Consider the following 27128-nt stretch of genomic DNA (forward strand, 5'->3'; position numbering starts at 1 on the left):
TTAAGCAAATTGTTTAGTTATATGCTTATTCCATAAGTAAGGAGAGTGTGTTTCTTTATATTTTTCTTTTCTATAAATGGCATTAAAGAAAATCGTAGATCATTTTACAAAATTAGCCATCACTATTGTCATAATCATTAAAAGAAGTGAGAAGCATATTTAACCGCGTTTTCTACGTGCACATTTATTTCCTATAAGCACAATAACATTTGAAATGAAGACTTTTGCATAGGTCATTGACAACGTAGCTGTCATCGTGCCGTCGTGTTTTACATACGTTATGAGTATCAACATTAAGCCGCCACTAGCATACGCTCGCTTCTAATCTACACTCTAATCACGACCGTGATGAACAAAGCGCGTAGTTATCTAAAATCGAACTTTTTTGTCGGCCATTGACAACCGGCTTATCGGTGTGTCAAGCATTCGACACAGAACGTGATTATGAATACTGAGTCACGGCTTAATCACAAAGCCGATTCATTTATAAGGTGTTGTAACCGGACTAAAAACGATAGAACGGTAATTACTGCGAGCAGTAATCGTACAGATCTATAATTAATAACTGGTACACCTAAAACATCATATGCCTGTTACGAATAAATTATAATACATTATACCGTGAACTATTATAAGATCAAAAAGTACCTTCACTGTGCAATATAGATTTTCCACTGTTACGACAATCTATTCGCCTGAATAGAAAAGAAAGATATATCTGTTATAGAATTACTCAATTCACCTTACTTTGGATTCAAAATTGAAAATTGGCGTTAAGGGCAATTATAATTTGTAAAAAAAATCCCGGAAGTATAAATTATATTTTCGTTAAAATAAAATTAATTTAATATGCAGTGTATTGATAAAAATAGCAAAAAAGTAATTAATATTCATAAATCCCCCTCAAAATAGAAAGCTTGTAGACGTTTGTCGAAAAGTATAAAAAAGTACAGTGAACACAACGTTTTTCTTTTGTCAAATATTTCCGCTTCGCGTGAGTCGCCCACGTCTTTCGCCTGCTCTGTTGCCGAGAATTCTCCCGACAACTCGCGGAAAACAGAACACCCGTGGCAGAAGCGGAACACCGGAAGCGGAACGCGGATCTCTGCTATGCGCCCGATCGATGGTAGCTCCGATTAGGGAAGTGCTGTGGATTTTCCCGAGCGGCGTAGTCGCGCCTTCATCAAGCACACTCTGCTGTATTACATTAATGATATTGATTCGGAGAAACACAATCAGCCCCGAACCCTCTTCCTCCGGCGCTATAGACCCACTCCCGTCCGACTATTGTGGCCGCGTGTACGGGCGTACGTGTGCGTTATTTCGCGAGCACGCACGCACGCACACGCGCATCCTCTGCTCTACGTACCTTCATTAGACAGCAGAAACGAACGATTTCTTATTAATATCGGGCGGAGGTTGTTTTTCGCCGACCACCCTTCCCCCCCGATCTTTCTCTCTCCCTCGTATAACCCCTCATTTACACACTAATGTCCCTTCTTATTTTCCACGATACCTCGTAGATTCATCGTTTGATGCTTAGTTCGTCGAGAGGTTGGATCAGCGATTTTGCAGCACAATGAAATAGAAAAACGACATACCGAAACGTTGCGACTTACGGTAACGTTCCAGACATCCTTAATCTCTTTCGGTTCTATGTTTCTTAACGTATGATAATGCGCGTGCTTACCGGTGCCGAAGAAGAAGTTTATGTTCTTCGTGAAATAATGTTGTTTTAACTGTCGGGATGAGATTCATGACGGCTTTATGAATCCGCGCAGACACAACCGGATGTGGATCGCGAGGCGATAATTGAGGGTATAATATGATCGCACATAAAGATACTTTTTTGCACGTTGCGAGTAATTCGGCCAAGTTGCAAGTGTGTGGCGTTATAAGAAATTAATACTATCATTCGGCCGCCGCGATTAATTAATCGGGTACGGAGAGCAGATATTTTTCACGTATCAGATTGCTATAATTGATGTTTCTCCCGTTGCGGTTATCGGCAATATATCCTTCGTATCGCGTAAGATGTCTTTCTATGCATATCTGTGTAAAATATCATTTTCATATTTGAAAAATATTACCCACTGCGCGAGGCAATTTTATCAATGACGTTCGCAATTCCCGTACCTATATTCTCCTAGAGAATTTAATTGCCGTCCGATATCAATAGTTAACATTAATCTAAAGTCACGCTTTATCTATTCCATGACGGGAATTACTCGCGATCGTCTCGTAAAATATCGACGACATCGTGGACAAACACACGCGCGCGCGCGCGCCATGATATGTTATGCCATGAAGGAACTCGCGTCGCAGGAAACGTCTCAATGCAATCTGTAAATGAATCTCTCAAAGTAAATAATAAAGTATCTGGAAACATCGTAAATCTCGCGCGCCAGTTCGCGTCATAAAACGCGCGTCGGTGCTCCACCTCGTTGCACAAGTGGAGGAGAAAGTTCCCTAAATCAGAGACGCCTGTATATCCCGACGAAAAAAAATCGAGCACTCGCGGCCCTCGAAGAATGCGATATTAAATCAAGGAGGGAGACGCAGCGAAATCAATCGTGACGTAACGTCCGTGTTATTGGCCTGTTCATAAAATGGACGACTCGTGAAATGGAAAATCGTGAGAGATGTATCAAAATTAACACTTTAAATAATAATGAAAAATAAATAAATATTCGCACGTAGTCAAAAAGATTACGAACCTGAAACAGTAAAAAAGGTTTAAGGCTCCTAAAACTCGACAATGTTTCGGAGGCTGCCTGCCACGATTTTTTTTTCCGCGACGTTTCGAAAGTTGATATCATGGCACGGTCGAGGGAAGTTGGAGATCGCAACGGGCGATTTTAAATGCGAATGCTATGTGTGCCGAGGCGAGAGAGCCGGTGTCGGGGGCCCAGGCCCCGACAATTCGCGGAACGATTAATCATATTAATTGCACGTAGCTGGGTCCAGCCGCCGTTCGGAGCCTCGCAAAGTTAAGCTGCTTAATTATAAATTGTAATTAGCGTTCGCGCGCAGCCACGTAGCCTCGATTAATTAAAGGAATGTCCCTCCCGTCCCCACCCCTCGATGCCATGGGCTATTAATTATTAATTGCCCGGACGAGCAGCGTGCATCCGGCTGTCTCGAGCGACACTTCGTTCTCTCTTTCTCTCCTTTAACATGCAGCACGCATGGTCTTTTATTCTAAATTGTTCTGATCTTTTTCTTAATCCTTTTCTGGACATCAGACAGACAATTCTCAGGGATTCGTACTATTTAGAATTTTCAATCTGATAATATCTTAAATGTCTTGTTATATAATACAAGAACCAAAGATTCTAAAATCCAACGAGTCTGAAATCTAAATGAAATCTAAAGAATCGATATTTACTTTCGAAGAATATAAACGTATTTATAATGCAAATGCACAATATTAAATATCTGTACATAGAATTTTAATAAAATAAACAGGATTTTTGTATAAAAAGATTTAAATCGTTAAATTGTTTTTACGTATATAAAAAACAGTTAGTGATTGCGCTGTTTAAAATTAAAAATTAACGGCGCTCAAGGTCTGGCGAGTCCTCAATATAGGAATTTCCCGAACTTACGGATCTAAGAGGGATCGCGAAACGGAATGTAAAGCTGAGGAATCTCGAATCTCGGATTTCAGGATTGAGAAGGGTTTAATCTAAGTTGATAAACTTTCTCGCGAGAGAGCACTCCGTAATTTGCGGTGCACGTATTCCTTCGCGCGCCGCACACCGATACCGTATCCCCTTCGCACGTGATCTACGATGGCCGTAACCATAATAATAGGAGGCCGGATCAAAAACGACCAATTAATGACGTACACTTGCCAGTTGAATCTGATGTTCAATTACTCTTGCCCCGTTGCTCTGAGCCACGGCGCTGGAACAATGAGGATAAGAACGTGTTCTTAGTCCGGTAATGTTTGACTCCTCCGCTCTCGAAGGTTAATGCGATCGGCTGATGACTTGCTCGAGACACGGTGTAGATTAAAAACCTATATAACTGCGGGCCGACCCGACCTACACAGAAACGATCTCGAAAGTGATACTATAACGCGCTATCGCTAAGGAATAATTTATCGCGGCTATTGCCATCTTATTCAACGTATACGTATGCTTCGTAAGAATGCTCGCTAAGGGCGTGTTGAGGCCTCTCTCTATCATTATAGAAAATTAAAGGAACAATTTGTAGACAGTTACAACTCAGAATTTCGAGATGGCACTAGCAAGATGAAAGAGCACGTGCAAAAGAAAAAGTTATTTCGAATGTCAATAAGGAATAGTTAACAATGTGATTTAAAAAGTCACATAAAAATATTTTTTGCGCATTCATTAACAACTGCTATCACAAAAAAGAGCGTGATATAAACTGCTACTCGCAATGCGGCCATAGCAAATTAACGCGAGAATTTGCATATTTAGAGATGCGATTCCTCTAATATTAAATAAATATTATACGAACCGGCGTTTCGCGAAACGGCATTATACGTATCTTCGGGCCTGCTGATGTCGTTATTATAAAAAAGAAGGGCGGACAGGTAAACGGGCCGTTTACATCGCGATCGTTTGGTCCACGTCGAATTAAGCTCCCTTCCCCCCATCAATTAGAAGGGCCCGGCCCGGCGTGATATCTCGCGATCGCGATATCCTCGCGCTTGCGGCGCATAGGGAGACCGCCCGATCTATATTTCGCCGTAGGGACACCTTCGGCATCGTAAGGACGCGCCGCGCCACGAGTTTAATTACCCCGTTCGCGCATAATCGTCGCAAATTAAGGAATTTAAGCAGCAGAACGTCCGCTGGGTCAGACCGCCGATTAATTGGCCGGCTTGATTGCCACTTGCCGTCGCTAAGCGCTAGATTGTAAACACTCGGCCCGTTAATTGTCCGGCCACGAGTGTCGCGCGAGTTGTTGCGCTCTCCAAACCGATAATAAACCAAGCTCGTGCGGGTTATACCGGGTGATTCGTGGGAATATAGCGATATTTCAGCATTTAATTTCTGAGACGACTTAAACGAGCAAATACATCCTTATGAATGTGAGCCCGATACAAAATATTTTCAGTTTCCCGAAAAAAAATAAAAGAATTTGCAAAGTATGAAATATACTCGATGAATGTTTAATTGTTATGCGATTTATCGATTCGTGGTTTATAAGTGCAAAGTTGGCAACCTATTTTTCGTTCAAATTACATATTGCGAATATAGTTATTGTTGGACTAAAATTATCCGTAAAAGCTAAAATCAACCGTTTATGATAAAATCAAATTTGAAAAAATATCAAAGCTCTTGGGGAATATAACTTGACGTAATATTTAAAAATTATGTTTCGCGCATCATCGTTTGGTACGAAAATAAAATTCGCAGTCTACGTTAATATGATTGCTATTCTCACGTAACGTATCCATGTAACTTCAATGAGAAGTACAAGTTATGTCAACGGTGACATATCCTCGTTTGCCAATTCCAATTATAAGTATCTGTTCTTCCTTGCTTTTGTTGGTTGCATTTGTCGAAAATTGTAGCATAATATTCGTTCGCGTGTCAGATGTTTGAATAACTCAATAACATCGACTAGCGGGACACAATGTAATAACGAAATAATGGGAACGTAAATTTTTTATTGTCATAGAAGTGTATTCGTTTCGCGTTTGAGCGACATGAAACGATCGTCTATTCGCAGCGAACTTTTTCGCGTGGACACTATTACGATCCTATTATTTGTGACCGCCATTTCCTAACTGGAGTCACATTTTTCATCTTTAACGGCGGATTGATAGTTTCGCCATTATCTCGTTTTGCCACGCATTCCGCATTTAATAGCTCTCTATTCGGTTGCGTAATGCATTCGGACTATTATTTGAAGTATTAATAGCGTTCAATTTTCGCTTGGGCAGTCGATGTGGCGCGCCGTTTCGCGTTATAAAATCGACCATCGTTCTCGCCAGTTCCTAAGCACCCTCGGCGTCGCTATCGCTCAGCTATCTCGTAACTGACAATCAAATTTTTCGTTAAAAAACCGCGTGATACATTTCTAGTCACCGCTCCGATTATGATCCGTTACACTTCCTACTTCCGTCTGTCGATTGCATGTATTTATGTGCATTGCCATAATTTTATAGGAGCAATAAGATGATGTAAGTGTGAAACAAATATATTTTCACTCATGAAAAAAGGATATAAGCGTTTTATAATATTTTCAGTGCTGTCATCAATATTTAACCATAATGGACCACAATAATTTATATGTATATAAATTATTTAAACGGGATAAATTATTAAATAAACGTCTGTCACTAGTGTCGCTCTGTGAGAGCTATCAACTCGTGTTTAGCGAGTTCTAGATTCTATTTCGAGCCGCATTCTACAAATTTGCTCTTAAAATGGTTTTTAAATTCATGATCTATGTAAAGTGCAATGTATATTCTATTCCAAACCTACATATATGAGAACGTATAACAGATTCTCCAGTCTTTTAATATTTACCGCAGGCGACTCGGTATCTAAGGAATATTAGTTAATACATATTGCAGAGAATATATAATTCACAGATATTTAAGCGGTTACGTATAGGTATACAGGACGATGTGTCCAAGAATGAATTAAATTTTGCATCACATTTTTCTATTTATCTTTTTTCAAGCGCTTGGAGAACGGATAGCACCCTGTCAAATTTAAATTGAGTTTATCGACAGCGAAGCACACCTGCAGAGTTCAGAAAATCCACCGGGGGCACTTAGGGATTAATATCAACGAGCATGTCGATAAAAAATACGCGATGAAATATAATGGGAGCCGATATCAATATCTCTTTCTCTCTTGTCGATAATATTTTGACCTCGTGAACATCTTAAAACGTTCGATTAATAAACGGCAGGCGTGGAGTTACTTAGAACTCATTTTGCCAGAACTCTCTGCTCTCGGGGACGCTGCCAGCTGACTGGATGAGAATTAACGAGGCCGAGGATATCGCTCGTAAAATCCGCGTCCACGAGTGCTGGATCGTCGCGACGTCGAATCGATCATCTAGCGTTAAAAGAACACGTCTGCTAAAAATCTCCAAACAAAGGAAAAGAAAAATATGATATTTGTATATTAAATTTGTTTCAGCATGTTGATATCATCTTTAACAATCTAACGCAGTTACACATGGAAAGACATAACGCGCTCTTTTTCCAAATGACATCACGTACGTATAATTAGTGAAACGCAAAGACCAGGATCCCGCAATTACGCGACCTCCGTGCAGTAATTAAACGTCTTGCAATTGATTTCCTGGTATACTGAACGAATCGATTATCTTTCCTGTCCCGGCCGACGATCGAGCTCTCGGTATTCCTGGAAAAAAAACGATCGCGCTGCCGCGACCGATGGGAATTAAAGACTGTCGAACGTTTTGAGGACTATCTGGATTATCTGGAGCGAGGCCGAGGCTGCGAGACGGGAGAGCGATTCCAGAAAAAAACATTACTCAAACGAATGCGACGACATGATATCCTGCTTTCTCTCTCTCTCTTTCTCTCCTCTTTCTGTCTCATATGCGCGCATTATTCAAAGGTGGCGTAATGAAGTCGGGCACGGGTTTGGCGCGGTGTTAATTGACGGGGAGACGATTACGGCATGTAGCGCGAATAAGACGCTTCGTCAGTCATAATTATGCGTCATTGGGCTGCATCGCACGAAGGACGGCGATCATCGCGCTGGGAGAAGCGCAATGGAAAATCATGATTCTCGCCGCTGTAAATCCATCACACGAAAATCATAAAAATTGCTCGAAACTAGAACAGAGGTAAACAAGCTAGCGAACGATCACATCGTGAGTTCAAGGTTGCGCGTCGTCTTTTTTAACTTCGTCCTCCTAAACATTTTTATGTTCTCCGTTAACGCTATGGCTCCCGCGTGTCCACGATTCACGTATCTGATTACTCGTAAAAGTCGCGATGGTCGATCGTCATTGTGATCGAAATCCATTATCAAACGTTATCGTAAGATGATTAAAACAACGAACGGACGAATAGTCCATCTTCTAAAGCGTTAGCCTCTCGGTCGTTTTATTCGCGCGTGAATTTTATTTCAGCCGACGAGAAGTAGAAAGAGAGAAAGGAAAGGGAGAGAGAAAAGAGAATCGCGAGGTAAAAATAGAAGGTTGGCGCGGTCACCGCAAAGCGTCGATCCATAGACCGCGATTAATTTCGATCAGCGAAGAAAAAGAAACAAGGCAAATCGCGAGGACTGGAATACGAGATCGGCGGTGGAGGCAAGGGTAGGAGAGGATGTGCCGAGAATGCGGCGATAATATTTAAAAATAGAGACGACGAAGCTGCGAGACGCGGCGCGACACGCGCGCGCGCACACGAGGGATATAATAATTCCCGAAATTAAACCGAACTGCGGTACCGCGCGTGGAAAGTACTGCTCGCTGGCAAATTCGAAACGTTTTGCAACAGGTGCGGCGGAAATTCGGTACGTCCGCGGCTGAAACTTAAGCCGTGCGTGCTGTATAACACGCCGGGACACTTGTTGCCAACAAGTTGGAAATTTACTGTGTTTTACTATGATAAAAATGATCCATAGCTGGCTTAGAACTGGCAATGGTCGATTAATCCTAAACAACACTTGCGAGCAGTTCATCAAGGTCCTCTTTAGCGTATAATTAAAAACTTCTAAGCGACGTACGTGAAAGGCTCTCTAGAGATCAAGAAAAGATTAAAGAAATGTAATTTATCATTCCTAATTGGTTATGTTATCGTATAATTGAAGGAAATCCTGATACCCTGCACCGATCTGCGTATGTATAATTCTTATACAATCAAACCAAGCGTGCGGGTAGATCTGCGTAATGACAAAACTGTATGAACATTCGTTGAAAGTGTTATTTAGCAATTCAACATCGGCAAAACATTAATGAGAAACATAATGAGAACGTGGGAACTGTTTATCAATCGCGCCGGCCGACCAACACAAACCTGGGCACAAGAGTATAATTAGTTCTTACGAGATACAAAATAGTCCGTAAGAGTGTAATTAATGCTTTGCGTGTTACAAAGACCATTTGCGTCGAATGCAAAACGATATGTCGTGTTGCACGCATTGATTTCCATTGATTTCCACAATGTATATAGATAAATGTGTATGTCTTCGAGGTAAAATTTTATATATCTGATATATAGGCTTACTTTATTAACTAAACGCGCCAGTTTTTGTTGTAATAAGCGGCCGCGCGCCGAGATAATTAACGGGATGTTGGATAACATTCTAAAAAAGCGCGTGTTCCAATCTGCGAAATACATGCAATCAACTTTCGCGAAAATTAAGAAGTGTATTTATGGTGTACAATTTTTAGATTTCATCATATAAGATCTGGTCGTATTGAAATCGAGTTTTATGGGGGACAATTTATAGGATCTCTAACGAAAATGTTTTATTACTTTAAATGTTATAAAAATTCTTCGTATTTATACGTATTACGAAATATATAGCTTCGACTATATACGAGCTACGCGAAGGGACGAACAAAACGAAGGAAACGAATTACAAAATTTTCAAAATTCAGTAATTGAAAAGGGCGAAACTGCCCTTCCGCGACGTCCGGCGATCCGTCGACACTAATTGGACAATGATTTCTACGAATCTGTTACATTGTAACGATCGTGAGGCGCGGTGCTCTTCCGCGCGCGCCGTTCGCGCCTGCTTTCCCACAGGAATCGCTCGCGCATAAAAAGCCAAACGACGGAATAATTGCTGGGTCGTTAATTCCCGCTGTAACACACTTAGCAATAAAATCATTTGCACCCGACCGGCCCGGCTCGTCCGTTTATTATGATCCGTAGAAATCGCTTTCTCTCTCCTCCACCGCCGTGACTTTCGGCCGTACCGAGTTCATCGGTTTTTGCCGGATCGCCTGGCATCACGTTTCTTCAAAACAACGATCGCTCTCGTGACTTTCAATCGTTCGATCCTACGCCTCTCGCGTCGAGATCTTCCGCGAGTGCCACTAGAAAAAACAGTCTCTCAAAGAAACGAGGTCGCTATTTCGGGGTTTCTATCGGACTACGTGGTAAAGATGAATGGACGCATGTGTATATGTGTGTTATTCAAAACTTCGAACTGTTACAGAAATATCTCATCGGAACTTAGTTATAAGGAGTATTTTAATGAGTGATGTCAAATTAATTAATTATACGAATCTTCTTCGTCCGTTTAACGCGGAAAGACAAATTCTGAAAATATTCGCGTGAACCACATTTAAAATATCTTGTATAATCAATAAGTCAAATACCAAGATATGCACGTATGTAATTATTGTAATTACGAGAAAAACTCTGATCGTACTTATCAATGTATTATTTTTTGCGCGATATGTTTGACGTTGATGTCCGTCAAATTTGTGAAGAAACCAAATTTGTGAAGAAATTTCAACCTCAGAATTCACCGTGAACTAATTGCTAATAACTTAAGCACGACCGGCATTCGTAGAAGTCATTAACACTGTGAGCAATCGCTCATGTTTCACTCCATGAAAAAGTCTGGTCCCGTTATTCACGGCGACGCGATCAAAATGAGTCGCGCGTTGGCAGTACCGGCGATTAATTTTTCAGTAGTAAATTTGTGTCGTTTTTAGACGCGATCGTCAGCGAAGCGGCAATTTTGACTTGCGCTATTTCTGAGCGTGAATATTGGTGAATCATAAAGGCCGAACATATTCATGTGACATGTACATTTATATATTCGGCATAAAACGAAAATTTTTTAGGTACGCAACAATTTAACGTATAAAATTTCTTTGAACGCCTTTGCCTTCCTTCGTTTCTTAAATATATCCAAGATATTATAAAACTTTTATTTAGAGATGTTTAAAATTTAAAATTATTGTTCGTAAATATATCACGCAAATTGAAATTAACATATAAAATATATAAAATAAATAAAAAGTACTGATTTTTTATATTAACCGCCTACATTTATCGCTGTCGAGACGGACATCATTTTTCAGCTTTATAGAATTATACATAATAGTATATAACGATTATATCCTGCTTTGAGAAGCATCCGCGGCAATTATACTATTGTACAAATGAACGCGTGAGTGCACTATTAGCACCTATTACATAATCATTACAACAATGCCACGGTAGTTCGATGACGCAGTCGATTCCACGGGACTCAACTCGCTAAGTGACGACGCGTATTGAAAAATTCAGATTTATTAGTGCATACTGCGCGATAATTTATTGTCCTTCCCTTCGAAATTGCGCAACGGCCGGGCAAGCAACCGAGCTTCGTGAAAACGTCTCTGCCGGACGTGCGTACTTTAATTAAACGCCGCTTCCGGTCTGTCATTAATTCGCTCGCTTACTGGCCGACGACGATTAGAGCGCGACGTTCGCGCGAGAACACGCAATGTTGCCAGATTCGATTTTTTTTAAATAAAAATATTTTGAGTAGATATTATTATTTAAGGAAACTTGGAGAGTCATCTGCGCATGCAAAACTTTTGGATAGCAAATATAGTGGTCTGCTTTTATCGATCACGGTCCCTTTACGTTTTCAACAGTTCCAACGAGATAACTTTTTTTTACAATTCGTTAAATTTTAATAAATCTTGTATTTCATAAAAAATAACACAATATGCTTAATGTGAAAAGTGTCAGAAGAATAAGTGCAACGTAATTTTTCATTTGCCATTGTACAACGCGGTACTTTATGCGTTGTTTATTTCTACATTATGCACAAATTATTCTAGACGGTCTTTACAGTAGTTAATGCACTATGGACGTTTCTGGCAGCCACTGAGTGACACTAATGCCAACACCGCGTTGGCACGGAATGCATTCGCGCTGTTCATTCAGAGCGAGAATGATAAGCAGAATCAGCGACAGTAGAAAAAAAGAGCGTCTCTACATTGCCTGAGTAACGTTATTGTTTACACGATTTTGCCAGAAAAATTGCATTTTTTTTTTAGCGGAAAGGATAAAAGACAGAGATACGTTTTACGATAACACTTTTATTTAGCCTGCAGAAGAAGTTCCCTTTTACTGCCTGAAAATATGAAACATTACATCTTTTCTGTATTTAACGATTTATTTTCGTTTCAATCGTATAGTCACCGAGTTTATGAGTGCTGCACCCATCATTTTGCGAGTCATTAATAACCGTCGATGTAAATGCCAATTTCAGCAGCGTTTACCGTCGACAAAACTCCGCTGCGTCTTAAATTGTTTATTCCTCCGTTTCGAGGGAGGAATGGTGCATTGCGCGAATTGTCCTAATTATAGTGTTGCGATCAATAAAAAGTATCGGGCACTTTTTCGAGCAAAATATGTTTTTCGGTCATTCTCGTGGTTAGTTTTTACTGGTTCCTTAGATTAATCGGTTAAATGTGGAGTGACCTCAATGTATAATACACATTCAGTGCTATCTTGATCATTTTATTTCTTCATTATTTTCATTCAATTAAGATGTATCTCGAAAAAATGACTAGAATTAGATTTAGAACTAAAATTGAATTCAAGATTTGGTTCAACTGATTTGCTTCGAGGTTTGTGTGATTCGTTTTTCTCTTCACCTATATTTCTAAAAGTAGAAAAGTCACGTATGTATACATAGGTATATCTTCGTATTGTATTGTACTCTGTTATTTGATTTGTGTATTAATTATTCAGATTATTAAACGCTCCGCAAAAGTCGGCGACTTATAGATACATCGTATTTGTCTTGCCATTGCTCACCTCAGAAGAAGAGTATCGCGAAAATATCGAAATCCCAAGAGGAAAGGGCGACATGCTAGAGACACGAATCCAACTTGATCCAAGTTGCGACAGTCTTTAAATGCCCGCTACACCTCTCTCGCGGTCGGAGTTTCTCGTTACTTCCTCGAAGCACGCACCACCTTTTTACTTTCCTCCTCCACCCTCTGATTCTCACCGACGAGTTCACCGTGTCACTGCGGTCCTTGACGTATCATCGTCTCGATTAATCGCGGACAACGCGTATTTGGCGATGCGATTCCCGCGGTTTTTCCCCCGTTAGAGAAGTTGCTAACATTCTCAAGATTCGCGATCTCGGTTGTCATGCGGACCGGAACTCGTGTCAACATCTCGCGACACTTGCGAGATCCTTGCAAAATGTTCGTTCCGAGCGCGCTCGGACAATAATCACCCCGGTAAATCGTTTCTACGCTCACCGCGCGGTGATAATCCAAGTTAACGATATAATCATTTGTCGCATTTTGAGTTTCACCGTGCAACCTTTACGCGAGGCGTGCGGGTTCTTCGTCGTCCCAACTTCGCGAAATCCGCGGTAAGTTTCTTGGCGCGCGTTTATTTCAGCACCGCGCGATTATATCGTCTCTCGACAAGTATCGGCGATCACGAAATGGAAGTTAACTCGAGGCAAATGGCTCATTCACGAATACAGCGCGCGTACCGTATCGACCCGAGTCTCGTCCCTCGATCCTCGATTACTCTCGCCAAATTGATCTTCCATCTTCGCCGGAAACTCGTAGTGCGAGTTCACTTCCGGTTGAATCAAAAAGCGATGCCGTACGCGCTTCTTCGAGCTTCGCTCGAAATGTCAAACTCGACAAGGGGAACGGCGTGCGCAGCGTTGCCCTAGGTCGCGATCGATCACTCACGTGGCGAGCGCGGCAACGTCAACTCACCGACACTCACGTGTCGGTCTCCTTGGACCGTGTCAGAAATTAAGTAAATCGATGGCGTCAATCAGCGTTGCATTTTCTCGTTCTAACTTGAAACTTTCGGGAAAACGCCGACTGATAAATCGGTCGTTTGCTGTTAACTATCTGTACACGAATAATATATAAATATGCTAAGTTTTAGTACTGCAAAGCAGAAAAGAATACGAGAACAGTCTGATTCGGTCTCTCGAAACGTGCAAATGCTCGAAACGACTTTTCATAATCCTCAGAATTAGTTGGCGTATCAAAGTCTTTAAAGACACAACTCCGCCTCTCTATCACGAACGTGACTCGGCAAGTAATCGAAGTCACGTGAGTTTGACGATATGTTCATAAGTTCCTCTCTTGATCACACAATTTCTGTTAATTCCGTTTTAATGGAAACGTTGCGAGATCTTCGTTAATACGATTTCTCTCTTCTACAACGAACATCGTCGGAAGTAGAAGACCCACACTGCTCCGAAATAGCGTGACCTTCCGTCCGAATTGTAAAACGCGTTATTCCTAATCTGAAAGTCTCTTCGAGCGGTCTCATCGCGTTCTCCAAGTTCGCGCGCATTTGGTACCGCACACCAGGACACTTTCGGATCACGGTTGCTTCCCGCGACCCGTGACGTCCCTCTTCGATCACCGAAACATCAACTGCCGAGGTCGATCTTCAGTCTTTTTGTCTCAAAGTGGAAGGAATTCTCGCGAGTCCTCCAAAAGATCGGGATTTCGCGCGCGCTATTCTGTCTCGCGATGCTGCACTCGACTCACGTGGCGACCCGGTCTGAACCCTGTCGGCGGTGACCACTTCCTCGGATAGTCGACCAATCGGGTGCGCGCCAGGACGCCTCGAGCTATGATCGTGGGTCCTCGTCCGCGGTCGGTCGCTCTCGGTAGCCGTTCGTCTCCGTCGCACTCACGCGCTTATCACGCGTGTGTACGTGCGTGCGTGTGCCGCGTGGTCGGCGGCATCGGCAGCGGTGGCTGAGCACCACAACGTCCGTAACCACTTTCTGAACTGGTCTCGGGCAGCCGCGGGGACAGATCGCGGTGACGCCTACGACGACCAGGACGACGTGGACGTCCAGGACTGACCGTAGTCCTGGTGCCGCTTCCTCCGATCTCCGCACGCATGAAAGCACGCGCTGTCTCGCATCGAGCGTGCGCCTCGTCCAGCGTCCGACACGATACTACCTCTCTCCCCTTCCTCTCTGTCTTTCTCGCTCTCCCTACGCCCCCTCCACCGTCGCCACCATTCGCTTCGTCTCCCTCTGGTTGCGATCACCCGCGCGGGTAGGGAGGATGTGGGGAGAGAACTACTCTCTGGTAGCCGCTCATTAAACGCTGCGGTGACGTCAGGAGCAATGATACTATCGAAATCCGCGGGAGAGAGAAAGAGAAACGGCGTCCGTTCGCGCCTCTCGCTGCGTAATTGATCCCCAGCATGCGCGATCATGATTGATGAATAGATAGCTGAAGCTTAGGTTTGAAAATTTAACGAATCCGCGCCAGGAAAATATGAAGGTGGACGGTAGAAACCTTTTCGTACGCAATAAAACGGACTCACCGCGATAGTTCCAAGGCACATTTCCTCCCTGTTCTGTCAATTATTAAATATACTGATAGAAATTACTAAAGTGACACTTTATGCGACAATGCAAAAATTAACACAAGTTATCTTTGCTCAAATTACATACACGTCTCGATTTTCTTCTTCGATGATTATTATTTTTGGCACGTCATCCGTCTTGGGTAAAATTACATCGAATTAAAGCACCTCGTGATATAGCACCGTTCTAACATAGTGTTTCCAACAGAACTACGAAGAAATGCTGGTTTGCAATTAGTAGAGGAATCTCGGTGTTATTCGAGTGTTGCTCATATAGATGTAATTTTCTCTTTTCCTCCTGTCATTGAACATCTCAGTGTTTTTCTTTCGCACTTATCTGTTTACGATTATTAGCGTACAATCTTTGTCAAAAAGTTATCTCTAGATAATCGTGTCAGCAATCGTATGCACTTATAAAACAAACGTTTCGGTGACGTCAAGAATCCCGTTCCGTATGACATAATTCACACAGGCAAACAATCTAATTGACATAGTTACACAGTAGAACTTTGTAACAGTCGCTATTGATCATCTGTGAACCAGCAAAGTGGAAGGAAAGGTCATTGATTGCTTATGCGTCTTGAGATCAAGCGTAAAAGTCTGTAAAAGAACAAAGTAGTTCGCACAATTTCTAGAATCTTTCGTTAAACGGAAGAACTTTATCGCGCTGTGAAACATTAATCGAATTTCCGAAGCAAGAAAAGAGTCCCAGAAATATTTGAAATCTAAGAGTAGCCAGTAAACATCCCTTGACGGAGTTATTGCGGTCAGTACGTTTTGTTAAGATTTCCGCGATCTTCTTCCGTATCTCTTCTAATACGCTAAATGCGTTAAATTCTCAAAAGAACCTAAACTTGAAATATTTATTCATTAATCACACGATCGTGTACGCTGGGATTAATTAACGTAGCATCAAAAAGATCTTATATCATCTTAACATTCTCTAGATAACTGTAAATGCCTTTTAAGAATCTTACAACCGAAAGAAATTGCGTAAAGAAATGAGAAATGCGTGGATAATTTCGACGCTGCTAACGCGTAAGAGACTCGGTACACGTCGCTTATGGAATCGCACGGGCGACATTAGCGATAGGAAGTGCAATTTTAATTCGCGGAAGAACGTCAGGGGAGCGACCGATCGCGGCGCGAGTCGAGGAACGAGCCGAGAAGAGGATGTCGTCGTCGTGGGTGGTCCGTCTAAAACGTCCGTAGCTACTTGGAAATGGATTTTGCCGCGCTCGCGACGTCCACCGCTATTTAAAGATGAGGTGTACAAGCTGCGACTGTATTCTTTTCCTTCCCGCCGTCGAACCGCGTGCTTGTCCGTCTCCCTTCAGCACGTGACTTCGACCAGTGGAAAACGCCGTGAGTGCAAAGACACCTTTCACGCGATACCATCGTCGGCGGTAATCACCGGGGCGAAAGGTCCCGGCACTTAAGACTCGGGGTTTCGTCTTCAGGTTTTGTAATGAGAGGCGCGGCGGCGTCGTGTATTTATTTTCAATAAACGCACTGACGTCCGGCGCGGATCGAAACGAGTTAGACCTCGGAGCGCGTGAATGTAGATGTTAACGACGAGTGTCTCTCTCTCTCTTTCTCTCTCGGTCACGATTAGGGATAATATTATTATTGTCAAGCGTATAGCCACGGAGAAAAATCGGCGAGTGGAAACGTGATTTTGCCAGCCGGACACGACACTTTCTTTATCCACTCAAATTTGTGAACTTCGCCACGCGGATACCACATGACACACGCTCGTTGAACTTATCTTACTATCCGTTTGTAAGCGCGAAGTGCACTCACAGCCTGAAACCTCGGCTTTTGTAGATGACTTTCTTTATGGATCAAATTCGATTATCTGTGTTGATGCGATCCGCGTGCTTTATGCAACAGGATCGATTGTACCAAGAAGGATATCTTTTATGCAAGAGATTATTTTTATAGCGAGAGATGACATATGCTGTGACAGCGGTAACATTTATTTGCGTTGTATTTTTCAGTTGGAAGCATCGTGCACGCATGTTAATATTTAAATATGCGAAGTGTTTACATGAAGCTATCTATTTAAATTATAAAGATATTTATTCCAGAAAAGCAATAATTAAATATTCTTAAAAGATAATTTATTCTTGGCTTCGATCGTCATCAAGAATCTTTCAAACTGAAATAATCGATATGTTCAACGAATTTAACGAGTCAAATTTGGCAGCCAAACTAACATAAAACCGACATTTATAGGAGCTTACGTTAACATGACGTAAGCATACTCGACGTCCAGGCGAGCTGACACCGCGTTAAATATAATAATAATACGTAACGGATATCGTAAGCGTGGTTTTCGTAGCGTTATGTCGGATGCAGGTACAACGCGCTTTCACCGGAAAGTATTATCAATGAGTTCACGTCTAAAGGCGGAACGTGTGCGCGGCTCGAAATATCCGGTGCCCGCGGCGCTAAAGCTCGCAGTCCACGCGAGTCGACGCGATAATTATTGCGGATTACCCGCCTACCTGCCGCAATCTGTACTTAATTGGCGAATAATCGTTTAAATAAGTGAGGTATTCTCAGCGGGACAAGTGGCCGGTAAGTTCAGGATTAAAGTGGATCGACCGAGATACGGACGAGATACGGGATTAGAAAAGCGCTGTTCGCGATTCATGGTGAACCATATGCTACGACAGGAAATTATCTACCGGCTTCTCCACACGCGGGCAGTTGCCATCCGAAAATAGCTGACGTTTTCTTCCAAAACGCGCTGAATTTCAGAAACAATCGCAAAACCGCAGCAAAACGTGATTTCAAATTGTCTCTTAATACTGGCGAGAGGTAAAATATTAAAGAATTTATGAAAGAATGAACAGTAATAAGATCGCACGTGCAGTTTGATGTATGAATGTACGAAATATGGTATATGACGGGCTTATAACGGATACAAGTAATAATAAAATATTAAAATATTAAACATTATAGATTAAGAAGAAATAATTAGTCTCTAGAAGTGAAATATCGATACTGCCTTTCTAAAACACACTTTTACGAAAAAACGTAGATTCGATAAAAGTCGCGTAGAACTTTAATAAGAGTTGCAACACGATGAATACAGCGCGCGATGCTTCAATCATAAAAGATCTCGCGAGAAATCGTTCCGCGTACTGACGCTTCCAAACATAGCAGGACTACAGCTAAACCGGAGGTGAGCTCCGACACTGGCAAATGCTCGAAAGTTTAACAATCGCTTCTTGTCAATTAGCATCACACGGCGCGGCGTGATTTATCGCAGAACCGGTTGGGCTATTGGGCGCCTTACGTGTCTTACGCGGTTATTTCAAACGTACGGCGCCGGGCACCTACATTACAAAAGCGGCCGATTAATTAAAGTCGAAACATCCGCGCCTCGAAATAGAGAGCCCCGAACACCCGCGTCCTAAATACGCGCGCGCGCACGTTCCGGTATCGCCGCAGTAATTATTTTGGATAAATTGTGCACCACCTACGCCAGCAGGCGCAACGATCCGCGCAACTCGCGCCGCAGTCGAAGCGCGGAACATTTGTGACCCGAAATAGCACACGCCCGCACACGTATCGCCCCGGTACACGCTACACTTCTCATTGTTTTTCTTAGACTGCAAGGTCGCTACGACGTGCAGGACACGTTGCCACTAACAAAGAAATTCTTTCGTAAAGACACTTCAGTGAATCTGAGACAACAATTATCCAAATTACAATTAATATTTCGTTAATTTCCTAAGATTTCAAAGTATCGCGAAATGTTAAAAAGCGACAGACACACAACCTTACTGATTGTGAGAATACCTGGAATATCTCGAATCTATAAAAGTATTGGAAGCTGACTCTTCGGGCTTCGATATTCCACGAGCTCACTTCTCTCCTTTCCCCCTCACCTAATGTCATTAGCACATTCGAGTTCCCGCTAGAGACGTCTTGCCGTCTCCAAGATAACTCCAAGACGCGAAGGGAAAACGGTAAAATGTGTTTACTCAAGTGTTCATTAGTACTCGCGGCATAGGCGACTATTTGGCGGGTTCAACTATAATTAGTTAACGACATCCACGGGCGATCTTGAGACGAACCCCACTTTAGCCGACGTCAATTCGGGTCGCGCTCATATCACGGCGGAAATAATTATCATATAAAATCGCGAAAGCAAGATATTTCTCGAGACGGATGGATCGGAAGGTTTAAAAAGGACGATTAACGATGATCATTAGTCGGCGGAAGAGTAGGGCGGAAGGGTAAAAAGAAACGATAGGGGGAGAGGGCGAAAAGGCTGTGGGGGTTGAAGCTGTTTCGCCGGCGAGTAATTTGATCGAACGGGTCGAATTAGCGACAGAGCGAAAACTCGTCTAAGGAGCGCATGTAAGAGAAGAGAGAAGATGATTCGAATCTCCCTCCACTTCCTCCCTGTCTCTCTCTTTCTCTCTCTCTCTCTCTCTCTCTCTCTCTCTCTCTCTCTCCACCCATACGCTATAAACGTACCGCTCAGAATTAGCGTAGCCGGCACATGCTAAACATTCAATAAAGCGCTCGAAAGCCGTCCGGGATAATCGTAATCATAAATAATCGGGGCCTAAATATACGTCGGAGCTCGCGGTAATGCGCTTGCGAAGCCTATTTCTCTCTTTCTTTCTCCTTCCTCCTCGAGCACCAACTGCCGTCCGCGAACCGTTAACGCGTATGGAAATCGGCTGCTACCGAGTGATCGCCCGTTTCCTCTCCTTTTTCGTTCCTTTTTTCCCCTCATCCTTTCCTGCGTTTCTGTTTCCGCGCGCTTTTCCCCGATGTTGCGTCGCTCCCGCGCCGCGCCTCTCGTAGAAAAAAAAAAGAAGATAATGGTCCGCCGTGTGCGTTTTGCGTAATGAATCGGCCGTCATTAGCATATAGATGCCACGGTTAGGCCGGATAACCGGATGACGAAGCGACGACCGGGATGGAATTGTATCGGGTTACAAACGCGCATTACGAATTACCGTCGCCGCGATCGACTCGAAATTAAGCTACGAGACGGAAGGCAGATGTCGGGACACCTGACTCTTTTTAAATCACATCTTCAAATACGGCGTAATCTCTGTAATCTGAATTAATTAACGCGAAAGTAAATTTAATCAGAATATCTTTCAACATTTTTTTTCAATCAATCGGGAAAGACGACAAATGTATTTCTCGGTATTTCTATTATATATGTATGCATTTTTAAATAATAAATTGATATTTGATATAAGAAAACTTTTAATTATAATTATAGATTCTTTAAGCTAAAAAACAGCTTGCTCGAGTTATCTTAAATCAGTATTAGTCAAGGTTCCGCTTTTGGTTTATTTTAGTAAAAATTTTATTAAGTTTAGTCGTTAATGAGATCAGAAAATCATTGATTTGTCGATTGAGCAGCACACGTATACAATATCCCGCAAAAGATCTTAAAATGTACCGCGATTCTTTTAACATCGTATTACTTTCTGCATACGCGGCCAGGGACGTCAATTTAAACATTATCGAAGATGATAATAGTAAGCTCTGCCTCTATTATTTTCTTTACCTGCAATGATCTTAGGTGTGTGATCACTGAATTTATCGTAAGAAAGAGACTACAAATGTAAGTGTTTAAAAAATTAGTTGCAAATAAAAATAATAAAGTTGGATTTTTATTTCATGTTAATTCTCCCAACCAAAGTAAAAAATTGTTTATCAAAATAAACAATATAATTTTAAAAAACCGGATCTCAATATCTCATTTAGTTCTCGAGATATTCAAGTGCATTAAAACTCGGACTTTGTCGAGGACTTTGTATATGATTCACCTGTTATTACGCGTAAAACTTGGTGTGAGACACAACAATGTCTTCAGAGTTAAAGTAATACTAGAGAAAAAGTAAATTTTTGGAAAAGACCAGAAAATGGTCATGATCTGTTGTGATTTGCCTGTCACTATTCAAAATAAGTAGGTATGTTTCTCGAATTACTAACAATAGTGAGGTAAGTTCTCGGAAAAGAAAAGAAATGGTCATAATCTGTTGTGATTGCCCTGTCAGTATTCAAAAAGAAGTAGGTATAAATGGAGAAAACAATTATTCACAACCTACCGCAACAAAACCCTTTTTAAAGAATGACAAGACCGACGTTGCGTACGTGAGTAACGACAGCACTTGTCGCATTGACGCTCCGAGATGTATAATTGAGTTGTTGAAATGTGTACGATTGAGCATAAGCGTGTCCACGATTATCATTAGTGCGCAAATAAAATCTGACACCTTGTATTTGGGCCCGCTTGTCATTACGCGTGAAACTTAGTTTGGTATACAATGCCTCCAAACTTACCGTAACTTTAGAGAGAAAGTCAATTTTCGGGAAAGCTCATGATCTGTTGTAATTGCCTGTCAGCATTCAAAATAAATAGGTATGAATGAAGAAGATAAATGCAACAACCTAACACAACAAATTCAATACAAAACCCACTTTTTCACATTTCCATCAATGTACGAGTATCCGGGTATCATGCACTGTATGCTTTCGACATTGCATTGTGGTAACTTCTTTACAACAGTTGCTGGGCATCGATTTTAGAGATTTTCCGACTTAAAAAGGGTCTTTATGTTTTATTTTGGGCGGAGAAAACTATTTTCAACAGGTATGGCCTACGCGCGCTCTCATTGCAGTGTTTGAGTGAGTAGCGAATGTAAACAAACATATTTTATGCAATTAAGAGTATTTAATACTTTTTTCATTAATTAATTTTTTATCGTTAAGTTTTAACACATATGGAGGAATGGTCGAGAAGTTGTTATAATTACTGAACTATTTATATTTGGTTACAATAATAAAAAAATTAAAATAGGCACCCGTTCATTGACAGAGGGATTAAAGACTGACAGGAACGACGTTGCGCGCGTGGTTAACGACAGCTCCTGTAGAATCGAGACGCTCCAAGTTGTTGAGAACAAAATGTACGATTAAGTAAGCGTGTCCACGATCATCATTAGTGCGCAATAATGATTAATGGTTAGGTTTAGCGTGTACAACGCAACTTCTCGGTACAACGCAACGTCGTGGCTCCTCGTGCACAAACGGACATATGGTCGACTGGCTCGACCGATTAGACACATTTGCATCACAATACCGAAGTCTACCCACCGCGCAGGCCACGGTCCGCTCGATTCTGTTCTCTCTTTCTCTCTGTCGCCCGATCTGCACGTTTCTCCTCGCTTTATTACACGTGTGTACAGGGCGTAGTCTATGCCGATATAATGGCACTTAGTCGAGAGAGAAAAAGAGGTGAAGAGAACGAGATAGAAAAACGGGAGCGCGAGGAAAAATGTTGCAGCTTTCGAAAGGCATTTGTGAAGTTAGCATTCTGCAAATTTTCAAAAAATACTAAAAATTCTCTAATAACACTTTTCGTGGTTTTACAATTGCTGATAAAAATTAAAAAGAGTTCCTCATATTAAAAAAATAAAATTAAAAAAATGTTTTGCTTCGACTGGATGTCGTGCTGGACTTAATTGTTAAAAATTGTGAACGGTTGGAACTCTTTTTAAAATTTATTCTAAAGCTTAGAATTTTTGTAGAACCGTCGAAACTGTTTGACCTGTAGAAAATAATTTTCACTTCTAAATATCGTGCTCGGCGCGGATCAAAGATTGAATAGCATCCTTTGTTTACCTTTTAAAAGCGAAAAGGACTCGGAAATCCTCGAATAGTTTTCGTCATGCTTAAATAGTATCGTAGAGCAGGAGCAGGTAGCAAGTGTCGGTAGCAGGTGTGCGTAAAAATAACATTCAAGACATCCGACAGTTAAGAATATCCGAAATAAAACTGCAGGCAACTATAAGTGACTGAACGCAGATTATACACGCAACAAGTTAAGTAATAAGAAATATCTCTTGTGGAATTACGTACTCTATTACGTACATATGTTATTTCCATCTATTATTGATTAGTAATTGACCACGGTATTTATCATCGTTGCTTAAATCTCGTTTCAAAAGAAACGCAAGATTTATTCGAGACGAAATCTTGCATGTTGAAACGCAGATAAAGTCGCATTTTTATTACATTCTTATTAATTTCTTGAGTTTGTAATATTATTATTAACTGAGGTTTATTATTAATTGAATTTAGCACATTTCAAGGTAATGGATCTATAAATGTTTATGTCTATTCCTTTAGTCTTAATCTTAATTACTTGGGACATAATGTCTGTGCATTTTCATAAATCTCTTGTATCCATCATATTATCCAAGGTTAAAATAAAAGAAAATATGTCATCCATACGCGATATGCAATAGCAGAGTTGTATGCTACATTGCAAACAACGTGTTTATATAAAAATACATATATACCCCAATTACAGCAGCGCCCAAAATATATGTTATTTATGCAAATAACTGTTGGGCACACATATTAAATATTCTTGAAAGTAACAAATATAAAATAATAAATAATTTAAAATTTTACTCACCTTGTGGTTGATCCGATGCTCGATGCTCCTCAGACCTCTTCCTCTCCTTGGATCTCATCATTGCACTCGTATAACACTCACTTTGCGAAAATATGGTTAATTACTATCGCGCGGCACTTTATATAGCACTCCCAATGTCAATTGTACACAGACTCTTCCGTATCAAAAGAAAGGAGTAATGCGAGGAATGATTGCAGAAAGCTAGAATACGATATTTTTTCGCGTTATAACCTCTTAAAGATTTCAAACTAATACCGTGCAAAGCAACAAATCGAGTTGGCTAATTACGTCGCGATAATAATCTGTTCGAATTACTATCTCCTACTTTAAATGAATAAATCGCGCATGTAACAAGTAGTCGCTCCGATACAAAGTTTACAAACCGTCAATCGCGATAATTGATCACCGTAGTTGATCATCGATAACTGTAGGAAATAATTTTACCTTCGCTCGAGCCTCGAGCCTCGAGCCTAGCTCAGCTCTAGCGAATTGCGTCTCGAAAGATTACGTGGCGTACGGCGTACATAACCTTAAACCTAGCGTACGACGACGTTTGTCGGCTCGCGTCTCGCGTTCGAATGTAAATAATAAGTTGATCGCACGTACGCTTTCTACATCGCGAATCGAACGCCAAATTCCAATATGGCATCTCGTCCCGAAAATGCTTATTAATAAATGTGTACTAGTCAGGAAGAGTAAGATAAATATTCTAGCTTCCTCGTACCTCAAAGTATTACACGTAAATAATCCCATCCGAAAATGTAATAGACGAAATATGTTTGATTCGATGAAAAATGTAAAGCGCGACGCGAGATAAATCTAAGTAGCACTGAACGATCGATAGTCCGGATCGTCGCCCGCACCCCCGCCCCCGCCCGCGCCCGTAATATCGAAACACGCATACACACGATGTAATGTCTCTTCTTTAACGATTCTTACTTCAAGTATGGAAGCGTCTGTTACCGCGATTCACTTACGAATTGTTAATTGCGGGAGTTCACTAATTACATTGATCACAGCAGTACGTACGTCCTTCCTCGCAACACTTGCCTTAATCACTTTCCGCCATCTTTAGTTATGCAGTTATGCATGAAGTTGCCGTTTCTATCGTTTCTATCTGCGATTTTGGCTTCGTGATTGGCCAAAATCAAACCTAGTGAGCGCGCTATTTACTGGAAAAGAAGGAGATGCGTGAAAAAAGAGTTTTTCACAGACAATACACTGGCATCTACCTAGATAGCCTATTTATGTATGCAATCTCGAAATTCATAAAAAAAAAAAAAAAAAAAAAAAACCAATTTTCGCTCGTTTCGATTTAAAGAGTTAACAGACGTTGGAAAAAGTGGCCCATAGTAGAAGAAGAATGGCATCACAGCTCTGGGTGGGTTAAACTGACTTTGTTATTATCACAATTTGTATAAGAAGGAATTATATAAATTCCTTGCCTTATTTGCACTATGGAGAACAGGGTTTATTTTTAATATTTAGTTATTGCTATTATTTTTTATTGAAATTTCTATTTTTCAAGAACTGTTCTGTTTTGTAGGGTGTTTCGAGGAATTCTTGGGAAATTTGGAATACAATTGGAGAATCTGCGGAAAGAACAATAATCTAGTGAAAAATAAGTTTATTGAAAACTGCTACCAAATGCAGTGAAATTAGAAAGCTATATTAATTTTTCCGTTGCAGATTTTTTACGCAAATGCTACATTACAAATAGTGAGTATATTTTCCAAGTATATAAAATTTAAATTGTTACGGTAGTAACCACTATTATAATTACAATGTTTATCGTTTAAATTAATTATACTTTTACTAATTGATTATGTTTATTACGATTTCTTGTAGGATTATACTCGATCCCGACGAAGCAACGTTAGCTATTCTGCATTTTATTTTTACGCAAATATCATCTGGTCTTTGAGGCGTCGGAACGGAAAGACGAGGCCCGCTCTAACGATGTCCATGGGATCACATTAAACGCATTCGGACGTTACTTGACAATGTATTAAGCACCCCTGAGCCGGTGCGACACGAGGGGTGACCGACAGGACATGCGAGGATTCGGTTGCTCCTTCTTTCGCACAATGGTTTCCGGACTCATGGCACTGCCTCCCGAGGGGAGAAATTACCCATGAAATATTGACGGACTTTGCGAGCATTAACCCTCCATCCAATTGCATCGTGTATGCCGCATAACCGACACTTATAACGTTCACGTTGCCCGTACAGGTGTGCTAATCTTCGTCTCATCCTCGAATTCTGCGTCTACTCCTCTATCATCAACCTCGGTCCGCGCTACTTTTATTAGTAATTCAACAACTGCTGAAGAAACATTTTTCCCAAACGGTTGATTAAACTCTTTAGAGCGATACCGGCGAACCATTAATTTCTACAATTTTAGCAACTCGTGAGATGTTTGCATTTTAAAAATTGATTATCGTCGATAAAGGTATCGATTTAGTACCATGCGTAATTATTACACAGCTCTAACGTAATGTTAGTTGTACGAATAGGTAGGTCGAATGTTATATGCGTGAATTCTAAATTGGCAACCGAATAATATCTGCTTTTTCATCTATTGTAATTATTGTTTACGTTGGCGCTCATTAGGAATGTAACATCGGTACGTTATTCTTTCCTCAGTTTCGTAATGCGCGAACGTAGAATGTGTCTTTTCGTGGAAGAGTATTTCGTGTGCGAGCACAGAGCTATCCGCTGACGGATAATCAAGAAAATAACCGAATGTGCCGTTTGTGACCATACACGCAGCACGACGTATCCTAGTTTTTTCCCGGTGAGCGCAGCACTTTAATCATCTCGTACTTGGCCGAGTACGTCATGCTCTCGTCTCGCTTCTACAACCGCTATTGTTTTTACCGGCGAGAGGAAGAACTTGCCGAGCGGAAAATCGGCCCGATAGATTCGGGGATGTTGCACCCCGCTCCCAGCAAGGTTGATAATGCCGGTGGATTAGTATGTGTGTGTGCAACTGTATACGTCTCTCTTTCTGTTTGTAGGTGTATGTATATATGTGTGATAGACCGAGGGGATGGAAACGTCGATCGCCGTACAGTGCCTGATGCCGATGCTTATAAGAATCTACTTCTCGAATGGAAACGTATCCAAAAGGGCATCTCGGAGGGGTAGTTGGCGCGGCCATTAATTCATCTGCTCGTTGATTGCCTGACGGCCCCGCGCAACCCCGCGGCCTGCCGGTCTCTCCCCGCACTTTTCTAATTAATTTCTAACTCGAGGTTAGTCCTATCGGTCGGCCAACCGGCGCGGCCTGCCCTCCTCCAACGATTTCCTCCTCGCGTGGTAAGAGGGAAT

The 27128-nt window shown here is 41.5% G+C and overlaps 1 protein-coding gene across 2 annotated transcripts in view; it reads right to left on the bottom strand.

Annotated features, from left to right (window-relative positions):
• Nucleotides 1–27128, bottom strand: part of Zfh2 (Zn finger homeodomain 2) — a 292674-nt gene that overhangs the window by 242977 nt on the left and 22569 nt on the right. Inside the window, exon 1 of one of the 2 annotated variants that reach the window (XM_071795755.1) lies at nt 12758–14888. The exons of the other annotated variant lie outside the window; for it this stretch is intronic. The gene's annotated coding sequence lies outside the window, so the exon portion shown is untranslated. Of the gene's footprint in view, nt 1–12757; nt 14889–27128 lie in introns of those variants that run through there. 2 annotated transcript variants of the gene reach the window in all.

This window comes from Temnothorax longispinosus, chromosome 12, assembly GCF_030848805.1.
Source record: "Temnothorax longispinosus isolate EJ_2023e chromosome 12, Tlon_JGU_v1, whole genome shotgun sequence".
Classification (NCBI taxonomy): Eukaryota; Metazoa; Arthropoda; class Insecta; order Hymenoptera; family Formicidae; genus Temnothorax; species Temnothorax longispinosus.